This window comes from Spermophilus citellus, assembly GCF_964194105.1.
Source record: "Spermophilus citellus genome assembly, chromosome: 3".
Classification (NCBI taxonomy): Eukaryota; Metazoa; Chordata; class Mammalia; order Rodentia; family Sciuridae; genus Spermophilus; species Spermophilus citellus.
Genome location: NC_138184.1, coordinates 107486115 through 107508966, shown reverse-complemented (window position 1 = coordinate 107508966; position 22852 = coordinate 107486115). Strand labels below are relative to the sequence as shown.

General features: G+C 40.3%; 1 long non-coding RNA gene across 1 annotated transcript; it reads right to left on the bottom strand.

The window, feature by feature from the left end:
• Positions 1-223: 223 nt before the first annotated feature.
• On the bottom strand, positions 224-19376 carry LOC308645784. The gene is made up of 3 exons (XR_014021280.1): positions 19261-19376; positions 18660-18717; positions 224-446 (listed from the first exon to the last, which is right to left on the bottom strand). It is a non-coding gene; the product is annotated as an uncharacterized lncRNA (long non-coding RNA).
• Positions 19377-22852: the final 3476 nt, after the last annotated feature.

Here is a 22852-nt window from a genome sequence, read left to right as displayed (position 1 = left end):
TCCACTGAACCTTTTCATTGTTTCATATGTGAGCTTTTGGGCAACACCTCACATCCAAACCATAACAGATGTAAAATACCTTTGTCACTCCAACAAAGAACATGTGCCTTGGCCTATAGAAACATTCTTGAAAAACAAAAGCATCTTCTGTGCTGACTTATTCAAAAATGTTTCTTAGGTTGAAATGATGGTGGTCCAGGTTTCAGTGCACCCATTGGAAGAGTGAAAGGAAGACTCACTCTAGTTGTCAGAGCTGCAACTTCTCACCCACCTCCTTGGCCTGGAGAGGGGCACATCATCTGTCAAATAAACCTAGGTTCCCTACTGCACACATTTTTCTTTTTCATAGGTGATCACTTCTATGCTTTTTGCTCTTGGAGGACTTGGTCCAATTCCCCACATGAATATCTCATATCTCAGAGAACACAGGCTTGGCATCAAAATACCTGGAACAGGAAAAATAAGAATAATAAACTCATTGTTTTGACAGGAAAAAGAGGGTTGTTTTGGTTTTGTTTTTTAACAATGGGAGGCATTAATTCAAGGCTTAAGTGATTGAAATGGAAATGACAGCGTAATTAATTTGACTTTACTGAGGACATATATAAATACACTACATGTATATCTCCACATCATGTACAAAACAAGATTGGGATAATAATTAGAATAATTAGAATAAACATGTCAAAATATACTGTAGAGTCATGAATAACTAAAAAGAATGAATTCTAAAAAGCTTTTAAAAAGAATATACTACGATGTTTATTCCCCACCTATTATCTCATTTCCATGAGGAAATAAGATATCTCTTTGCAAGAGAGAGAGAGAGAGAGAGAGAGAGAGAGAGAGAGAGAGAGAGGATGAAATTCAATAGCAAGGATTAGATCTCCATTGGGTCATCACCTCTAGGTTTTCCAGCAGTCATTTATCTTGACTTACATATTCCCATTTCTACAGGGACAGCTAATATAGAGAAAGCCACAAAACTGCCCTAGAAGCCTACCACTTGGTAAAGATTAGTGCAGGGATCCTTCTTGTACCTTCTAGGATTTTATCACACAAATATCTGTGACTATTCTTTTATCTTAAATGATAGGCTGATTTATACTTCCACATAACTATGGTTATATGTGAATTCTGATGACTCTCAGTTATAGAGAGCTGTCCTATTCTCAGGGTTGTGGTGAGAATCAAAATGTGATTTCCTAAAAAGCCTCATATTTTTACCATATTTTTAATTGATTCATTATAGCTATACATAAATATGGGATTTGAGGCTACATATTGATCTATAAACAAAATATAACAATATAATTTGGTCAATACCACTCCCTGGAACCCCTTATTCCTTCCACCCTTGTTCACTTTTTCCTACTGATGTCCCTTTCAGTTCCATGGTATTTATCACCACATTTCTTTTCCTTTTCCCTATAGAAACTTTCATACATGAGATAAAATATGTATACTGTATATTTCCATCTAAGTTCAACATGGATATTGGTCTTTTGTGTTTTTTTCCTTGAATTGTCCTTATCTGGTTTTGGTGTAGGTGTTATACAGGCTTCTTAGGATGAATTTGGAATTGTTCCTTCCCTTTCATTTTATTGAATAATTTAAGGAGTATTGGCACTATCTATTCTTTAGTGGTTTGGAAGATCTAAGCTGGGGATCCACTCAGCCCTGGATTTTTCTTTGTTGGAAGATTTTTATTACTGTTTGTATCTTATTACAAGTTATTGGTCTGTTTACATTTTCTATTTCCTTTTGATTCATTTTTTCAGATCATATTTATCTAGAAATGCATCGTCTTATTGGAGATTTTTTAATTTATTGGAGTACAAATTTTCAGAAGAGTCCCAAATGATCCAGTTGATTTCTGTGACATTTATGGTGATATGGTGACTTTTCTGTTTTTTTTTTTTAACCAGGGATTGAAAACCTGCAAAGACACTATGAATTTATATGGTAGCATCTATAATACCTTGATTCTGCACTGCTAGAAGGGAAGAAACATGAACAACATGAAATAACAAGGCAAGAAAGTGTCCCCAACAAGCCAATATACTTCATTTTTAGAATCCATGATGAAAAGAGTAAAAAAATGTTGGAGAAGGAGTACAGGAGGTACATAATTGAAATGTTCTGCAACCTAAAGAATGATATAAAAAAGCAAACAAGGAAACAAAAAATCACTTTGATAAAAAGCTACATGAGCAAATGCAGCAAGCAAAAGATTACTTCAATAAAGAGAGATTCTGAAAAAGAAACAAATATAAATCCTTGAAATAAAGTAAACAATAAGCCAAATTAAAAACTCAATAGATAACATCACCAAAAGATTAATGTCTTGGAAGACAGAACCTCAGACAATGAAGACAAAATATACAATATTGAAAAGAAAATTGACCAAACAGTGAAGATGGTAAGAAACTGTGAGAAGATCATTGAAAAATTATGGGATAACATGAAAAGATCAAGTTTAAGAGTTAGTAGGATAGCAGATGGCATGGAGATACAAACCAAAGAAATGAACAATTTCTTCAATGACATAAAATCAGAAAATTTCCCAAATCTGAGGAATGAATTAAAAAATAAAATGCAAGAGGTTTAGAGGACACCAAATGTACAAAATCACAACAGAAACAAAGGCAAATTATAATGAAACTGCCTTGAATACAGAACAAGGATAGAATTTTAAAGACTGGAAGAGAAAGGAATTAGAATACATATAGGGAGAGACAATTCAGAGCTCATCAGATTTCTCAACATAAACCCTCAAAGCTACAAGACCCTGTAATAACATATACTAACCTTTGAAAGAAAATGGGTACCAACCAAGAATCTTATATCCAGGAGAAATAAGCTTTAGATTTCATGAAATAAAAACCTTCTATGATAAACAAAAGTTAAAAGAATTTGCAAGAAAGTCTGAAATAGAGAACATTTTTGGCAAATATTCCATGAGAAGGATATAAAAAATAACAATGAAAATCAGCAAAGGGAGAAACTACACTAAAGGAAAAGCCAATCAAAGGAGAAACTAAGTCAAGTTGAAAAACAAAAATGAACAGATATACAAACCATGTCTCAATAATAACTCTGAATTTTAATGGCCTAAACTCATCAATAAAGAGATAGATCGTCAGATTGGATTTAAAAAAAAATCTAACAATATGCTGCCTTCATGGAACTCATTACATGGGAAAAGACATCCATGGACTGAAGGTGAAAATTTGGGGAAAAACATACCTTTCACATGGACTGTTTAAAAAGCAGGAGCTTCTTTTCTCATATCAAATAAAGTAAACCTTAAGTCAAATTTAGTCAGAAGGAATAAGAAATAACAGCTCTGTATTTTAAGGTAATCATACATCAACAAGACATACCAATTGTAAATCTATATGCCACAAATAACAGAACATCTATGTACATCCAGCAATCTTCTCAATTTCAAGAATCAAATAGATCACAACACAATAATACTGGGTGAATTTAACACACCCCTTTCACCACTGGCTAGATCCTCCAAACAAAAACTAAACAAAGAAACTATAGAACTCAATAATATAATCAATAATTTACACTTAACAAACATATAAAGATATTTCATCCACCAATGAGTGAATACACTTTCTTGTCATTAGCACATGGATTCTTCTCTAAAATAGACCATATATTATGCTACAAAGAATCTTTTAGCAAAGACAAAAAGTAGAGATGCTACCCTGCATTCTATCACAACATAATGAAATGAAGCTAGAAATTAATGATAAAATTTAATAAGTACAAGATACTCCAACACCTGGACACTAAATAACATGCTATTGAATGAACAATGGATAGTAGAAACATCAGAATGGAGATTAAAAATTTCTTGGAGGTAAATGAGAACACTGATGCAACATATCAAAATCTCTGGGGACTATGAAGGCAGTACTAAGAGGAAAGTTCATTGCATTGAGTTCATTCCTTAAAAGAAGAAAAAGTCAACAAATAAATTACCTAACAATAAATCTCAATGCCCTAGAAAAAGAAGGGTAAATCAAAATCAAAAGTAGTAAAAGTCGGGAAATAACTAAAATTAAAGCTGAAATCAATGAAACTGAAAAAAAGAAACAATTGAAAAAACTGACAAAACAAAAAGTTGTTCTTTGAAAACATAAAAAAAATTAATAGACCCTTTACTAATGAAGAGAAGAACATTCAAATTACTGAAATTTGTGATAAAAAAGGAAATATCATGACTGATGCTAATGAAATACAGAAGATAATTCGAAAATATTTTGAAATTTATACTCCACCAAAATAGAAAATCTTGAAGACATCAAGAAATTTCTAGAATCATATGATCTATTCAACCAAATCAGGAGGATACATACAATTAAAACACAAAAAGTACAAGAAATGAAATAGAAGATGCCATCAAAAGCCTACCAATAAAGAAAAGCCCTGTATAGTCAGATTTACATCTGAGTTCCATAAGACCTTCAAAAAAGAACTAGTACCAATACTCCTCAAATGATTCCATGAAATAGAAAAGGAGGGAACCCTTCCAAACTCATTGTATGAGGACAGTATCACTTTAATATCGAAACCAAACAAAAAAATATATATATATATCAGGGATAGAAAACTTCACACCAACATCTCTAATGAATACAGATTCAAAAATTCTCATTAAAATTCTGGCAATTCAAATGCAAATACATATTTAAAAGATAGTGCACCATTATCAAGTAGGGTTAATCCCAGGGATGCAAGGTTGGTTTAGCACATGGAAATCAATAAATGTGATTCTTCATATCCATAGACTTACAGATAAGAATCGCATAATCATCTCATTCAATGCAGAAAAAGCACTTGATGATGTACAACACTGCTTCATGTTCAAAACACTAGAAAAAACTAGGGATAATAAAAATATATATCAATATTGTAAAGGCTATCTATGCTAAGATCAAGGCCAACATCATTCTAAATTGAGAAAAACTGAAAGCATTCCCCCTAAAACCTGAAACAACACAAGATGCCCTCTTTCACCACTTCTATTCAATATCATCCTTAAAACTCTAGCCAGGGTAATCAGAGAAAACAAAAAACTTAAAGTGATACAAATAGGTAAAGAAGAATTCAAACTATTTCCATTTGCTGATGACATTATTCTACATGTAGAAGATCCAAAAAATTCACCAGAAAAATTCTAGAACTAATAAATGAATTCAGCAAAGGAGCAGATATAAAATCAACACCCAGATATCAAATGCATTTCTGTACATCATAGATGAATTTCTGAAAGAGAAATTAGGGAAACGACCCTATTCATAATAGTCCCAAAGGAAAAAAAAATGTGAGAATCAACCTAACAAAAGAGGTGAAATAACTCTACAATGAAAACTTCAGAACACTAAGGGAAGAAATTAAGTAGACTTTAGAAGATCGATAAATCGCACAGGCTCCTGCATAGGCAGAAAAATTAACATTGTCAAAAGGCCATACTACCAAAACAGCGATACTACTTCAATGCATTTTCAATTAAAATTTCAACATCATTCCTTATGGAAATGGAAACAGGCAATCATGAAATTGATTTGGAAATTTTAAAGACCCAGAATAGCCAAAGTAATCCTTAACAAGAAAAGTGGAACAGGATGCATCACAATACCAGAGCTTAATCTATACTACAAAGCTCTAGTTACAAAAATGGCATAGTGTTGACACCAAAATAGACATGTAGACCACTGGTGCAGAATAGAAGATTCAGAGAAAAAAAATATGAATACAGTTATCTCCTATTAGACAAAGGCATCAAATGCACACATTGGAGAAAAGAGAGTCTGTTCAACAAATGTTGCTGGGAAAACTGGAAATCCATATGCAGCAAAATGAAGCTAAACACCTCTCTCTCACCATGTACAAAACAACACAAAGTGGATCAAGGATCTAGGAATTAGACCAGAGGCCTTACGCCTAATAAAAAAAATAAATAAATAAAAGTAGGCCAAAATCTTCATCATGTTGTTTTAGGCCCCAACTTTCTTAACAAGGGTTCTGAAGGACATAAAATAAAAGCAAGAATCGAATGGGATGAATTGAAACTAAAATCTTCTTCTCAGCAAAATAAACAATGAGGTGAAGAAAGACTATATTTTGGTAGCAAATTTTTGCCACACATATGTCACACAGAGCACTAATCTCCAGGATATACAAATAATTAAAAAACACACTGGAGGAAGTAATTCCCTGGGGGGGGTGTGACTTTCAGGTTTATGAGAAAGAGCCTTTGAGCTCTTTGTGTTGATTACCTGAAAACATCTGGTAAAAAAAAGGATGCAGTTTTGGGACAACATGCCACCAGATTCAGTGATAATCTAGCCTACCAATTTTGCTTCAGTATTGTCCTGCAGAGATGCAAAACATTTCTGAAATTGAGGTCTTGCCTTGATAAATTTACATCAGAGAATCAGGGAGCTCTTCCATGCTCCTTTTATAATTTGATAGATACCTGCTGTCCTGGGTTCTTCTTCAATGTTGATATATTCATATCAAACAGATGAATTAAAATTGTTTTTTGATCAAAACATCATTGTTTAATATAAGTAAACAGGGCCTGGAGAAGGAATCATGTATCTTCATAGTCATGATGGAACAGTATAATCACTGTGGATGGGATCATCATTCATGTACTCCCTGAAATTTGCTACAGTATTGTGGGAGTATATTACACTATATTTTCAGGAATTTGCAATTAGTAAGTGCCAACGTATCCATTCATGATTCTCTGTGTCAGGAAGCAGCAACAGAGATATACAGTGTGATGGTAAAATCACCAAATAAATGCAAGACTCTAACAGTGAGAAATTCTCTCAGTGCAGACACCCTGCATTATTTGATTTGTAGAATGATAATCTTGTTAATGATAATGTTACACCACCAGTAGGAATGTGGTGTTTTTAGTTTTTCCTCAAGCAGGACCTCATTTCCAGTCAGGTTCAGATAACAGTCATCTCTCTCTCTGATCCCTATGGAAGGAGCCACTTGAATCTTTACTCCCAGAATCCTCTGTGTTCTCACCACACTACAGTCTTCTAACACTGCACAATTTCAATATTTTCCTTCTCTTCCTAACCCCAAATTCCTCAATGGCAAACTATGTTTATTAATATCAGGTTACGTTGGGACAGAGCAGAGACACAGTCATGGGTATCTGTGGACTGACAGTGACCAGGCTTTCAGGTGGATCCATTAATATAATTTGGACTGAGACAGTGAGTCTGCCCAGTGAGCAGCAGGGGGAGCTATGGGACTGTCTCCATTTGCAGAGCTATGCATTTCCCAAGCACAAAGATGGTGGAGCTGCACTCTGTGGTGCAGAAGGAGCACTTTTGTTCTATCTGAGGGTGGTTCTAGCACTGCCTCCTGAGGTACTTCCTGCCAGACTCTCAACAAACAGCACCTGAATAGATGCATGCAGAGGAGTAGGACAGGAAATGGCTAGGACCACATTTGCCTCAATAACTCCTCACTGTGAGACCAGTGGAGAGGATAAGAGATGCCATGGGTAGATCTTTCCAGGTTGGACCTCAGGGGGGATGTGTCCACAATGGCCTGGGGTTCTATTCTCCTGATCTTGTCTCATTTCTCAGGAAGGGGTAGGATCCTCACTTGAGGCAGACCCTACCACCTTAGATCATCCAGCAACTCAAACTTTGATCCCATATGCTCAACCTTGAGTATCTGTGTTTTCAGTTTCCTTGTCCTAGTCTAGGCTGACTCAGCCACTCTTGCTCTCCACAAGACTCACATGTACAATCAGATTTGGCTTCAGTGCTGGTGACTTTGGAATACACTAGTACCAGTAGAAGCCAGGAAGCCCTTCCCAACTTCCCAGTGTCTCCTCTATTACTATTCAGACTCAAGTAAACAGCAGGGCTTCAGGATCACTGGCCACTTCTTGGGGCTAAATGATACTTCAGCTAATGATGGTGTTCTGCACATCTGTGGGCTGCAGAATGAAGATGAGACTATTATTGTAATATTTGGCATGACAACTCTAAGCCTTACACAGTGTTCCAGACCCATGGGGAAGAGAGATTAAAGCCTCAGATGAATTCTCTCTGCTTGGTGCTGTCACTGTTGGGACTACATGTAGCTCAGATGGTGGTTCTTGTTCTCATTAATTCAATCAGCATCTGATTTTCCTAGAATTAATGTGTGGGAAATGTCTTCCTCTTTTCTCCATTGTAAGAAATTGATTTAATCCAATGGTAATACCTTCCTATTCTACAATATCATTTCTCAGAATTCAGTTTCTATCCAGGGAGTAAACAGATAAGGAAGAAGTGGTTGGCCCACGCTTTTCCTACTAGAATCTAGACATGACTCAGAAACATATGGGGGTCTGAATGCATCTGGGCAGCACTATGTATAGCACACTCCAAGCATCTGGGGAGCACTATGTGTAGCACACTCCAAGTGCAGCCCTACTGACCAGCTCCAAGTATAATGTTACCTTCTTCTGCACCTGCTAGTTCTAGTCAGTCTCTGAGAACTATTCTTCTCTCTAAAGGCTCAGAAAAAATAAATTCTGTATTTCCAGCGATGATGATTAAACAGGTTCTTTGACAGTGAGATGATAATATGTCTGTACAAAGTGAGTACAGAGACTCCTAGCAACAGATACCCCACTTAATCAGGCTCTGAAGTAACCATCTCTGTTCTGCACAAAAAAAGAATCCTCTGCTCATATCAAAATTTCAGTGAGATAAGGAACATACTCAAATAAAGAAGATCCACTCTACAAAAGCTTTTAAGGAAGATCAGAGAGATGCTAGATACTGTGTCCTAACCCTGGTGGAAACTAAGGAAGGTAACTTTGAGGACACCATGCCAAAGCCTGGCCTCCCTTCCTTATCCCCTCACTGCAAAAGTCACTGACTATATGGGATTATGGATGTGCATCATGAGGGTCATTTTCCCTGACCTAGGATAGTCTGCACTGTCCTGTACTCTTACACAAGCATCATATCCCTTCCTGGTTCTCTATTAAGCTACCCTAAACTGATGGGCTTATAAGCAAAAGATAACTAATTTTTACTCTTAATGGGGGCTGGTAAGTCCAAGATCCAAGTGTTGGCATATTTAGTGTCTGCTGATGGCCCACTCTCTAGTTCACAGATGGCTTCTTCTCATGCATTTACACATGGTACACAGCCACCTTCTCAATCCTCTTCTTTAAGGACACTAATCCCATTCATGAGTATTCTGTCCCCTAAAGGGCCCTTTTTCTTAAAGCATTCAATCATTGTATTGTGATTAAAATATGCACATTTTAAGGGGAACCAAACATTTTTATTATGGCATACAGTAACCTCATCTTTCCATGATGACTCCAGGGATATGAACACTGATTCCGTTCCTGAACCATGTATCTCCTCTAATCATTTGGGAATCTTCCTACCCAATACTGTTGCTTGCATGGACTTTTACCCACTTAGTTTAAGAAAAAGTAGACTATTTTGTGATGTGAGGGGGACTTCACCTAGACAATATGCCTTCAATTTATCCTGATTCCCTGGTGCAGCCTTAATCTTCTCATTTGGGTGATGAGAGTATAGAAAATGTTCAAATCTTGCTGAGTTCCTTCTTGTAAATGTCACTATAAAGTCTTACCAATGTGGACAGAACAGACACGGTGATATTTGCATTGTATATGGTACACAATAAGGGCAATCACTACTCTGAAATATATACATTTTTTACATGATGTGCCATGTAAGCAAATCTGGGGAGAGGAGTCATCTCCCTTGTGTTGATGGACAGCTCATTTTGTTGGGATGGTCACTGACCATGTGATGATGAGACTTTGTTGAGTATCACACAAGCCCCAAATACTTAAGTGTGCAGGGAACATTGGTTAGAGATTAGCTGTGCTCTCTTTGATATTCTTCACTATGTAGACACTGTTTGAAAATGCATTTAGCCCTATCATTATGGAATGACATCATTGCTCTTTGAATCTGAAGATTGTAATCAGGTTATGCACAGCTCAGGGGATCAGTGAGGGAGTATTATGTTAATATACCAGCACTGAGGGACTTCTCTGAGTCCTGAATGTAACTACAGTGCTATATCCAGGGTGCTGCCAATTGGAGACACTTGTCTGTGCACCTTTGGTGGGTTATTGTCCTGGAAAATAGGGGAAACTTCTTAATTCAATGTCATTTCCCCAGACTGAGGAAGATGACACAGCAGAGACTTCTAAAAGAAAAAGGTCTTGACTTTTTTCCTTAGCCTGAAGGTGTCAAATAGAATAGATTTGGAGGGTCTCTATATTTCTTGTTCCACAGACAGAAATCTGACAAGTGGAGTAAGGTATCACCTAAGATAAATAATTCATCAAAAATTACATAACTGACACAATTGTGTACACACACACACAAACACACATATTTATTTATTTATATATTACAATGAATCTCCACATCATGTACAACCACAAGGCTGGGATCCTAATTAGAATAAGACATATTCCATGTTTACATAAATATGTAAAAATATCTATACTACTCTATTTTATAAATACTTTTAAAAAAGTAAATTAAATTAAAAACGTTACAATTCATAAATTCCAGTCCTTCATAATATAATACATTCTCTTCTGAACTTTTTAATATAATTGGTGTACACTAATTAAAATTTATAAATTGTAATCAGAGTTTCCACAGTTACACATTTTATGGCACCAGAAAATTTTCCAGGTACTAAGAAGTAAAAGGGACAACTACTCTGAAGGAGCAGGTGTTGTGAATTTCTGCTGGCCTCTCTAGGTGTTTATTACTTCTCATTAACTCTATATGTGCTTATTTAAAAATCAAAGCTTATTTGTAGCAGAGAACCACTGACAGGGCCAACACAAATTGCAGAGGTTCCCTGGATTAAATTTATCTTGGGGTCAAGTAAGAAACTGTATGCCATACCAACAATTTTGAAAATCTGTGACATATTATTGTAGATTTAAAAGATTCACAATCTAAGAAAATAATTCTAGAAAGTACACAGTGTCACTTTCTACAGTCACGATGGCATAAGAAATAGTGCACTCCTCCCATCTCAAAGAATACTAATATGGACACAATGTATAGCACAACCTTTTTGAATACAGGAAACCCAATAGCACAGCAGAGCTTGGGGATAAAAAGAGTAGTTTAGTGAAAGTGAGGAAGGAAGGCAGAGTCCTAATTTCAAGAGAGATGGAGCATCTGACTGATACACATATGATAGAGAAAGAAATCAGGCATAGTCCCTTAATCAACTATTCAATTCCTCAAATACCCTTGTTGGAAAAGTGGAGAGGAAATATTGATGGGTTTCTTCTGTGTCCATATAAAAAATTGTATCTGCATTGAGGGTGAATAAAGGAGATTGATTACTGAGTATCCAAGAATGAATGTCCCAGGTTGGACTTTATTCTAGTGCAATCTGGCACAACAGGAGATCTACACCAGCAAGCCTTAAGATTCAATGTGCTTCCAAATATAATAGTTAATTTAACACTTAAAAGGGCTTAAAGTGGGAGATTAAAATGCAATTCAATTAGGCACCAATCATGGGAATATGTTTATTTCATAAATAAATATTACAAAATTGTAAAAATATGTGTATATTGTAGATTATATACCCAAGAAATCATATGGAGTTTGCATCCTCTTCTATGAGAGACCTAACTCCTTAAGTTATCATTTTTTTCATAATTTTCTGCTTTCCAAAATACAGAAAAACTTCTGAAAGGGTGAGAGAATGGAAGCATATCAAAATTGCAGTATTTAGGAATCCAACATTCTATACATAGACAGTTACTGATGAGCTACAGAAACCTGTTGGGCTCTCAAGATGTTGGACTATGGGAAGGTACGCCCTGTGACCAGCAGGGGACACTGTGGGACTAACCTGTGGTCCCTACACAGCTTCTCAATATGGACCATTCACTCAAAGGAGTCCTGGTCTGGAGGAGGGGCCATGTGTTAACTGAAGGGGACTTACCAGTGTGTTAACTCTGGCATAGCAGAGTCCCCTGGGCAGGAAACTTGTCTTGTCTCAGCAGTCCTTCCTCCCATGGTTCCCCCCACAGTGGTAAAAGAAACCTTCATTCTCTTTAGTCTGTAGTTTGAGCTGAACCCCAACACCTGGCTGGGGTGGGGTGGGGTGGCTGTGGCAGTCATGATGGAAACATTTGCATGGACAGCCCCTCCTCTGAAGAAAGGGGGAAGAAAAGGAGATCTGTGGCAGCTCACCTCCACTGTGGGATATAGGAAGTTGTGCCTACCATGGCCTGGACTCCTTTTCTCATCCTGCTGCTCTCTCACTGCTTAGGTAGGAAAGACCTTCAGTAAGCAGTTCTCGAGTCATTGTTTGAATCAACTCTTCAGGTATGAACCTATGAGAAGTTTTACCATGGACACTATCTTCCCTATTTTTCTCTGTAGGTTCCCTCTCCCAGCCTGTGTTGACTCAACTACCATCTCTCTCTGCATCTCCGGGAGCATCTTCCAAACTCACCTGCACTCTGAGCAGTGGCTTCAGTATTGGTAGCTACAGGATATATTGGTACCAGCAGAAGCCAGGGAGTCCTCCAAAGTATCTCCTGAACTACTACTCAGAGTCAGACAAGCACCAGGGCTCTGGGGTCCCCAGTCGTTTCTCTGGATCCAAAGATACCTCAGCCAATGCAGGTGTTCTGCAGATATCTGGGCTCCAACTTGAAGATGAGGCTGACTATTACTGTGGGACGTGGCACAGTGGTGCTGTTCACAGTGAAACAGGGAGATGGGGAAGTGGGACAAAAACCAATGTGCCACAGACTCTGACCTATGCACTCATGTTTTGATATTAAAATACATTAATTTATACAACTATAAATCTCTCTCACACTGCAATTCTTTCCCAGTGTTTCATAAATAATTTTAAAGATTGAAATAATCCTCAAACCAATGCAAAAAAAATTGAGCTAGTATCTGAACACTATTTTACTAGCATCCTATATATGATATCAAATTCTGCCATATCCAGAAGGCAGTCCCCAGTGAAATCTTCTTCAGTTCTTGAGTGTGCCAAGGTGCATCCTACACTCCAGAACCTCCTTCCCAACTTTTAGACATCACACTGACTCCAAGGACCTTTCTTAATAGAAAGAGTCACAGCAAGGACAGCACCAGGCCTTGCTCAGAGTACTCTGGAAAAACAAAACTGAATAGAGACAAGATTGGTATTTGAGAAAAGGATTAAGGGATAACTGACTGAAGGGAGGATGTTAGGATAGACCTTTCTTTGATCAGTACACACACTATGGCCATCCCTGCCCCTGTGTTTCTCTGACTGTGTGCATGTATCCAACATTACCCATGAACTAAGTCATTTAAACAAAACTGCCCTCTGCTCCCAGCATTAATCTTTTCACAGGTGGGGAAGCTGAGGCTCAGAGAGCAGGAGGAACTTGCCTGAGTTCAGAGCTTGAACAGGGCTGAACCAGCAGCAAATATCTGGTCTTCATGCCCCAGAGTCCCTGTTCTTAATGATCCTGTGCCTTCTCATTGTTCTTTCAAGTTCAGGACACCAGTCTCTCCTCATAGTTCCAGAGGTTCTTGTTTGTAACATGCCATGGAAGGAGGAGAAGAAATATCCCCTTCACTGTCTAAGAGAACAAAGTACACTTGGATGAAGGGAAAAAGACTTCTCAAAAGAGGGTCCAGAAGGCCTGAGTGAGGGAAAAGGAGATAGTGGGGAAGCAGTGCATGAATGGTCAGAAAGAACAGCTGTGAGGTGAGTCTCCTGGAAGGACTCTTGATAGAATTCCTCTCTTTGGGAGACTTAAGCAAGATCTTTTAAATATATATATATATATATATATATATATATATATATATATATATATATATATATATATATTTCAGGTGTCAAAGGACTTTTATTTATTTATATGTGGTGCTAAGAATCAAACCCAGTTCCTCACACATGCTAGGCAAGAACTCTACCACTGAGCACCACCCCAGCCCTTTAAACAAGTTATCTTAATCTCTGAATGATTATTTCTTCAGCAGAACACAGGGGACTCAAGCATAAATTTGGGTTATTGCAAATGCTGATGTGAAGTGTCTTGTTTAAGATGCTTGTCAAAGAGTCTACAATGCAATAATGTTTCAGAATTGGTAATTCTGCATGAACTGATGATGTACTTTGGGTGCCATTTGTTCTGTAGGCAGCAGTGGGCACTGTGACACTCAGGCTGGGAACATCTAGAAATGTTCCAGTGCAGAGGGTATTATTCATTCTTTGATTTTTCCTCTGAGGCTGCTGCTTCCAGGTGAATTGCCCTTTCCACCCCTGACATCCACATGTTGTTCCTCCTCCCCCTCCTCCTCCTCCTCCTCCTCCTCCTCCTCCTCCTCCTCCTCCTCCTCCTCCTCCTCCTCTTCTTCTTCTTCTTCTTCTTCTTCTTCTTCTTCTTCTTCTCTTCTTCTTTTTTTTCTTCTCTTCCTTCTCCTTCTCCTTCTTCTTCTACTCCTTCTCCTCATCCCCTACCCACCCCCTCACTCTGACCCTCTCTCCCTCCTCCTCCATAATCATCATACCAAAGTTTGAACCCTGGGACATCAGTCTTTTTGAAATTTTATTTACACACAGTATCTCACTGAGATGCTTATGCCCTCATTATGTTGCTGAGGCTGGCTTTGAACTCACAATCCTCCAGCCTTGGCCTCTAATGCTGCTGGAATTCCAAGCATGCACCACTGCAGCTGGCCACATGTGGCCCTTCTTCTAAAATTAGAAAATTACTGGCACAAAATCACCAGGCTCAGGGCTCATACAAGTACATAGAAAAACAAACTGCTGAAGAGAAGAACAAATTTGCTTCCACTGCTTCTAACTTCACTATCTGCAAGAACACAGGATGAAAAGGGGTATTGCCTAGTCCAGGCCCAGCTTGGCAGCCTCTGGACATAGTGTTTGGAAACAACTTCCGCCCACCTTGGACTGGCTTCACATTTGCTTCTTGCTCCTTGTTTTCTCCATAAGCCAGACATTCCCAAAGCAATATGGGGACCCTCTTGCTTTGTCCCTCCAAACAAAGCTCCTAAGGTTAGGTCTTCCCCATTGTTTTGAGCACTCAGTGTCACTCACAAAATTGTAAGTTCCCAGTCTTTGTGCCCAGTTTGTGATGATCCAGTCCCCATCTGCTTCTTCATCACTTGGGAGACTCAGCCACAGTCACCTACATCCTCAGCAGTGAACACAGCAACTACTTCATATGGTGGTAATAAGCAGAGGCCAGGAGAGAGCTGCCAGTATGTAATGAAGGTGAATACTGATGGAAACCACAGCAAGGGGGATGGGATCTCTGATCATGTCCCAGGCTCCAGCTCTGGGCTAACAACTATTAACCATTGCCAACACTCAGGCTGAGGATAAAGCCCAGTACTATGGTGGAGAGAAACATACAATTTATGGCCAGGGAGGGTGAACCACAGGGACAAAGGCAAAGGAGAAGTGAAGCCAAAACCTCTGTGTCTTTCCTCCCCCTCCTCAGGGACTTGGAGTTACAGCAACACATCCCTCTCCAGAACCCTGATACCCATGATTTTTCTCCTTGCAAACCCCCTCTGCAAATCTGCTCCCAGGACCTTTCTAAGGAGAGGTATCTTGGGCCATAATTGAGGTCATTTTGGCAACATAATATTGTGGTTCTTCAATATCAGCCAGTGGTGACAAGACTGTAAGAGAGAACAGCAGCCCAGGGACAAATTTGCTCCTGGGGAAATGGATGGAATGAGATGATCATGTTTCCCAGAGGTCCTTTAGGCCTTGGGATCCATCTAGATTTCTGTTTGTTGAAGGGACACTGAGGGAGGTTTCCATAGATGACAATGAAAGTTGGCTGCTGTGAGTATGGCAGTGCCTGGTCACCAAGGAGTGCAGCAGGATCCTGTCAAAACTGAGAATTGCCAACCAAGAAAGGATAAATAAGCTGAAGCTCAAATGAAAGACAGATTCTACTCAGGTACAGAACAGATTTGCAAATCAGGAAATACAGTTTCGGTTAGAAATCCAGCAAGTGTCCCATCAAGGTAAAGGCAGACAGGGGTTTTAAAGAAAAAATGGGGATAAACAGGTGAAGTTGCTTGTGTTGAAGAAACTTCAATTGCTCATTGCATTAACCAAGTTGTTTTGGAAGAATTTGGATTGTTTATGAGGTCTGTTCATACATGACATGCTTGTTTGTTAGGGGGATATCACAGGGGGAATTATCAGCAAGCTCTTAATCTTTTAAGAAAGCACATTGGCACACGTCCCAGGAATAGAATTCTGTTACAGTTGGTAGTCTTGTGAGCACATCTTTTTTTCCAAAAAAAAAAAAAGTTTTTTATCCAAACATTCAATCATGGGTCTTCGTCTATAAAGAAAAGTGCAGCCTGTCAAACTCTGACCTCTGAGACTTACACAGTCTTTCTCTCTCTTGACCAGAGTGCTGTCATTTTAATTGTTCCAGGATCCAGCAGAAAGAAGTTCGTCCTCAAAAGAAACAGGATAGGTGACTTGATCCCAGGGGTCCATACAGAGCAATGTTCAGAAGGAAAGAGTGTGCATGTCAGCAAGGTTGTGGGCACGACCACAGGTAGTATGGTTAGGCCTCTCCCGCTGTTGTAGATGCTAGAGTACTATTCCCCATATTGGGAACCATGTCATAATACATATAATTATTCAACACACATTTTATCCAAGTTTTTTTTTTTTCCCCATGACAGTCTGTGTGTAGGGGTCTGTGTGTGAGTGTGTGAGCATATATAAATCTATAAATCTTCATGTGCAATATGAGGAGTTACCAAAGAGGGGGACCTCAACTCATGATGAGTGGGAATCCCCCAAAATGTTGCTAAAATGAATTGAAGGAGACACCAGTTAAGGCATAGAGATTAATTTAGGAAAGTGAAAAATAAACATTCAAGGGAGGATAGGGGACATCTGGAGAGTAAGTAACACTTTTGGGGTTCTCAAACTCTTCTTTTAAAGGAAACTTAAAGAGAGGTAGGCATAGGAAGGGATGTGGGGACGACATCCTCTGTTTATGGTGGTAGGGAAATTCTTGGGATCATTAGGCTAATGTGGTCTCTGATATCTGAATAGTAGATAACATTGTAATCTCCCCTATATTGGAGCTTCCTGGAAAAGTACCTTCTATCTTAGATTTTATATCTTCCTTCACTGCAGTTTTTCTAAAAATGGGTGTACTTAATAGGTGAAATAACAATGCAGGGGCCAATTTTCAAAAGTAGGTGTGTTTTCATTAATTTTAAAATTGTGAGTGAAGATTTGAAGATTTGTCAGAAATTTGAGAGTGGCATCCTTGGTAGAACCACCTTGGTAAGCGGCAGGCCTAGGAGGGAGAACTCCCTTGGGATTGAAATGATGAATAGTAGCTCAAGCCTTTCAATCAATGCTGTATTTTCTTGTTTGTTCTTTAGATTCCTTTCTACCTATCATTTATTTATTGTTTATCCACGTGTAGGTGTTTAAAATAATAATGACATTGTACTGCTACCAAGACATACCCAATCAACACAGTCTGACATCCTACTTATGCCCAATCTTGGTCTTCCTCAGAAACATGATTTCAGAAAGACCAGCATTGACACCTGGACAGCTGATGAGCTATCAATCCTTGGCTGCACAAGAGGGGCAGCATTCCTCCAATGAGAAATGCAGCATGTGGCTTTCCACCCAGAAGTAAGAGCCCAAACCTTGCAGATACCATAAGGTTTGTTCTGAGTGGCTTTGAAGATGGCTAACTTTCAAAACAGGCAGTATCCCTGAATGAGGTTTTATTAACAGGGTGATCAAGACAATGGCCACATCGATTCCCAGGTTTACATGGAAATCCAGAGATATCACAGAAGAAATACACCAGAGTCAAGGAGTGAATGGAAAAACAGGGAGCACTTTCTAGAAAATGGACATTCTATTTTTTCCAGGTGATAAGACGGTGGACATGGTGCAGAAACCTCCTATTTGCCTGTATTTCCCATCATAGAAACCAGTGACTTCACTCTCTAAAGAAAAAAGATTCTAAAATTTAAAGGCTAACTAAAAAAAAAGCTGTGGAGGAAGTCTACTGCTTTCTGGCTGCTGCTGTGGCTACCCAGCTCCTTCCTGAATATGGAGAGTTCAATAGTGAATGGTCAAATAGCTCATGTCTCCTGCCACCATTGCAGCTTAAGAAGCAAGGAGGGCACAGTGGCAGAAGCAGCAGCCGGTGAGTTGGGGGGTGTTAATTATTTGAAAAACCATGAGGCAGAAGAGAATTCTGATTGGGTTCCTTTCTATAAGTGCTGAAGTGAGGATGGATTTAGAGTGTTTCAGGCTTGTGAGTTCCTCCTCTGGAAGAGCTGGAAGATGGGCTTGAAAAGTGGACACTCTTTTCCCATCTCTATAACACAACCTGGAACAGGTAATAGGGCACTTTCTCTTCCTACTCTTTTCCCATCTCTATAACACAACCTGGAACAGGTGATAGGGCACTTTCTCTTCCTTTCCCTGAGAACTTGATGTACAGAGAAGGGTGAGGTTTTATGAGCCTATGATAGTAGTACCTAGTGAAGACATATACTTACATGACCTTAGTTGGCTCATCTCTGGAATTGCAGAAGGGCATCTGCTCCCCATGGAAACCTAGAAACAGGAAAGGAGTTACTGATAGATACCAGCAGAACAAGTCCCACCTCTCCAGTGGGAAGATGTGCTCAATTCAGGTGTGACCCTGAGTAACTCACAGCACAGGCTCAGCTGTGATGGCAACAGCTTCCTGAGAGCCTTGTGTTATAACTCATTGTCTGCACTTTCTTACACAGTGCCTTGGTTAATGATTTTAGGAGTTAACTTTTAGAATACTTATCTAAGGATGAATTATCAGGAGGAAAATTTTAAAAAGGAATCACAGAAACTTCCTCTAGCTCCACTGTGCCCGTATTCCTACTGACATCTCATAGGATTGGGGACACATGAGAGAAAATCATGCTCTGCTCAAAAAATCACTGAACATCACACTTGGGTTATAGTAGCTACAAATTTCTTATTAAACTAATGAGAAATTAAATCAGGTAGACTATTTGTATGGGGAAATTTCTGACTCCTAATAATCCTTCAAGTTTTCTTTCAGGCTAAATATCAAAAACAGTTTGGGTACCAACTGCATCTTGGGGGGTTGAACCTGACCTTATTCCTGCAGGCTGCCCAGGGATCCCTGCACTTCTTCTTGAGCTTCTGCTTGTATCTTAGAAGGTCCTTCATGGTTGTGTCCAGCAAGCTCATCCTGTCCTCACAGCTATCTCTCTCGCCAACACTCCTCAATTTTTCTGCCTCCCCCTCTACCCAGTGGTCTTGAGACATGTAAAACATAATTGAGCATTAAAGGTGTCTAGAGGACAGGCTGGCTCCTGGCTTGGCACTTACTTCCTGGAGCCTCACTGGTTCTGTTCTGGCTGAGTGTGTCCTGCCTGTTGTGGCCAGGGTGACCATGCCTCTGGCTGCATTCACCATCCTGGGCACTTCCTTTCATCTCCCTTGGTTTCTTGAGTGTGCACAACATCAAAGCACAGGTAACACCTGTGAATTTCCTTTTGCAGCTCAGTGTCAGATCTGGGGTTTTAGAGAGAGGGGCCTTAGGAACACCAATCTAAATACTGGGGCCCAGTGGAGAGAGTAGGCCTGGATTGGGCTGTGAGCACATTTTGGCTGTGGCCAGCAGGCTTCCTGACTGTGCCTTCAGAGCCAAAAACATCTGTATCTCCTGCTCTATGCTGTCATAACTGTCCACAGAGCTGCTGTCTCCATTAGAATGGGAAGGCACATTGGGGGGCATAAGAGTGGGCTCACAGATGCAGGCCCATTGCTGCCCTCCAAGGGTGGTCTTGGAAATATCCCAGATTACTTCAGTGCACATCAACTCAGCCAACATGTCTGCCCAGCCCAGGCCCTTTCCATAGGCTCCCTCCTGTTGGCGGTGCTTGCTGGAAGTGCAGCAGCTGTGGCATTCTTTGGTGGCTTGGAGTGGTAGTAAGAGTCCAAGCCCCTGGGCTGGGGTCTGTGCCCCTGGGGACTTCTGTGTTCCTCTTGCTGGGTATTCTCCTGGATGCATCAGGGAAGGCACTTTTCATTGAGCTGCCCAGGCTGCTGGCAACTTTCATCCTCTTCTTGCTGAGCTGGGCTCTTGGTGGCAGATCCCTGCTGGCCTCCTTCTTGGTCTTCTCCAACTGACACAGCTGGATGGCTTCCTGGATTTTGTCATTGCTGCTGGAGTCAGAGACCTTGTACTGGGGGGCCAGCATCCTGGTACTGCTGCCCCTCCCTTCAGCCCCGCAGTTCCTATTGCCCGCCCGCTGCTCTGTGCTGCCTGGGGCTTGGGAACAGCAGGTCTTGTGCTTCCCCAGTTCTCAGGCTCTGTGGTAACCTTAGGCCTGAGGCTGCTGGGCGCTCTGCTCACCTTTGCTGACCTGGAAGGTCTGTGGAAGACAAACTCCTTACAGATTCCATCAGACTGTGGTGGGCGTGGCACCCTGACAGGGAGCTCCTGGTTGGATTTCAGTGTGGATTAGGCAGAATTTTTGTTTGAGTCTCTTTTCTTATCCACAGACCCGTCACACTTTTGGTTTCATTTGTCTTTCTCATTCAGAAACTCTTCTATTTCTGCCTGGATGCTCTGCTCACCCTGACTGGGAGGCCAAGCCCTGTTTCTCGCCAGCCCCCATGGGGCTGCCAGGAACATTGCCTGACACCGGAGCAAGTTTTGGGGAATACAGGGCTGCAGGGTGCCACTGTGTGAAGGATCTGATTTGCATCTGCTGCCCCTCCCTGCAGCCCTGCCAGGATGGGCCCCACTGGGCATGGGCTGTTGTTCTAAGGACAGCAAGAACCAGAATCCTTGTATATAGCCCTGTGCATATGGACACTAACATGGTGTTTTTATTTAACAGATGTGTCCTGGTAAATATGATTTTTGTAGCTTTTTGTAGGTTAGTTAATGTGAAATATTAAATATAGAAAATATTTTTGGAAAATGTTGTCTGTTGATTTGGGAGGGTGTTCCTCACTGCAGCTTTCTGTGGTCCGCTCAGGAGCCATTGATGAGCATGCAGTCTGGTTTTTACCTTCACAGTGAGGGTCACCCTGGCTGGAAATCTGGCCAGTTGCTGGTTCAGATTTAAAAGTCTGAGGAGGCAGAGGCCACCCTCTGGGAAGCAGTAAAATGCCTGAGTGTCTGTCAAAAGCTCCCAGAACAAAGCTTTAAATAAAGGACACAGTGGTCCCTAGCAGCCAGAACAGTTCTTCTGAAAATTTTAATCAGAATCTTTGATTAGTAAAATGTTTCTAAGCTCAGTGGACAGCAAGCAAACTGACCAGCTAGTCTGTGCCTCATGAGACCCCACTGAGACAGTGGCTCACTTTGCAGCCCAGTCCTCCTGTGTCCTGTCTCTTACAATCACTAAGAGTTTCTAACATCTAAGTAAACCTCTCTTTGTAGGAGAGCTGCTGTTCTCCTCTTTTGATCATGGTTCTAAGAGACACACCACATATGCAGTTTAACTCTCCTTTTCCTGATTTGTACACACAAGTGATTAAGCACAACAATTAGGTGGTTAGTTCCATAGACAACTTGACCAGAGCTCAGTGCTGGGGATAAGCCTTGCATACCTCCATATCTGCCATCCAGGAGCTGCAGCTCAGTCAGGGGTCTGACCAGTGACAGAGCCAGTGTTAGCAATGCCTCCTATAGCCTGCCTCCTAAGGCAGAAGGGCACTGGTTGTAGACCATGGCCTCTGGTCCCCTGAGTCAAGGCCAGGTGTTGCTGCCTTAGTTTCCTCACCTTCTGCCCTGTGGTACCAAGATACACATGGCCACTGTGGGGCCAGGCTGTGCTGGCAACTCATGTCCTCCAGTCACCCCATGTTCTACAACTCTGGTTCAGCTGTGAGGCACAATCTACCTTGTAGCCAGAGGATGTTGTTGGTATTCTAATGTGGATGTGAGTCTTGTACACCTCCTGCACCCCTGGGTATAAACAGGAACCCAATTCTTCACCCAAGTGCAGACCCCCTCCTACAGTGATCATCTTCTGTGTGAAGCTGTGGTCCTGAGTATCCCAATGTGTGTGTGATAGCTTCCTTGTGGTGCATTCACTCACTTAAGTGCTTATGAGAAAAACAGTTCCATATAATCCATATTCTGGTTTTAATTTAATTTTTTAAAGAGTACTTTTAACTCTTGGAAACAAAAATGTGCTTGCTTTGTACATAAGCACTTTTTTTAAAAAATGAATACATCAAGCATCACACACACACACACACACACACACACACACACACAAAAGCAAAATCACAAACAGGCCACTTTAGTTTAAAATCTGGAGTATTTCTGCTGGTAGATTCTAATCAGTGAAAGGGCAGAGATTTGGCCACCCTGTGAGGCCCTGAGCCACCCAGGGTTTAATTGAGGCAGTGCCCCCACAGGCAGTGGGATGAACTTGCTGAGTATTCACCATATATACCATTGCTGAGCCCACATGTTTCCTTGCTTAGTCAAAGTGAAACAGTTGGTGAGCAGCACAGAGCTCTGATGATTTATTTGGGTGGTCAACTTCTCATCAGGAAGGCTCACTGAGAGGCACCTGACAGTGAGAAGACCCTGGGAAAAGATGGCCACAAGTGTGGACTCTACCCTTGACCTCCAGTTAGGCTTCATTTGCATGAAACCATCATTTTAGAAGTCAGTAATTGTAAAGAAGAGGCAGGAGCCTGGGTTATGACTTGA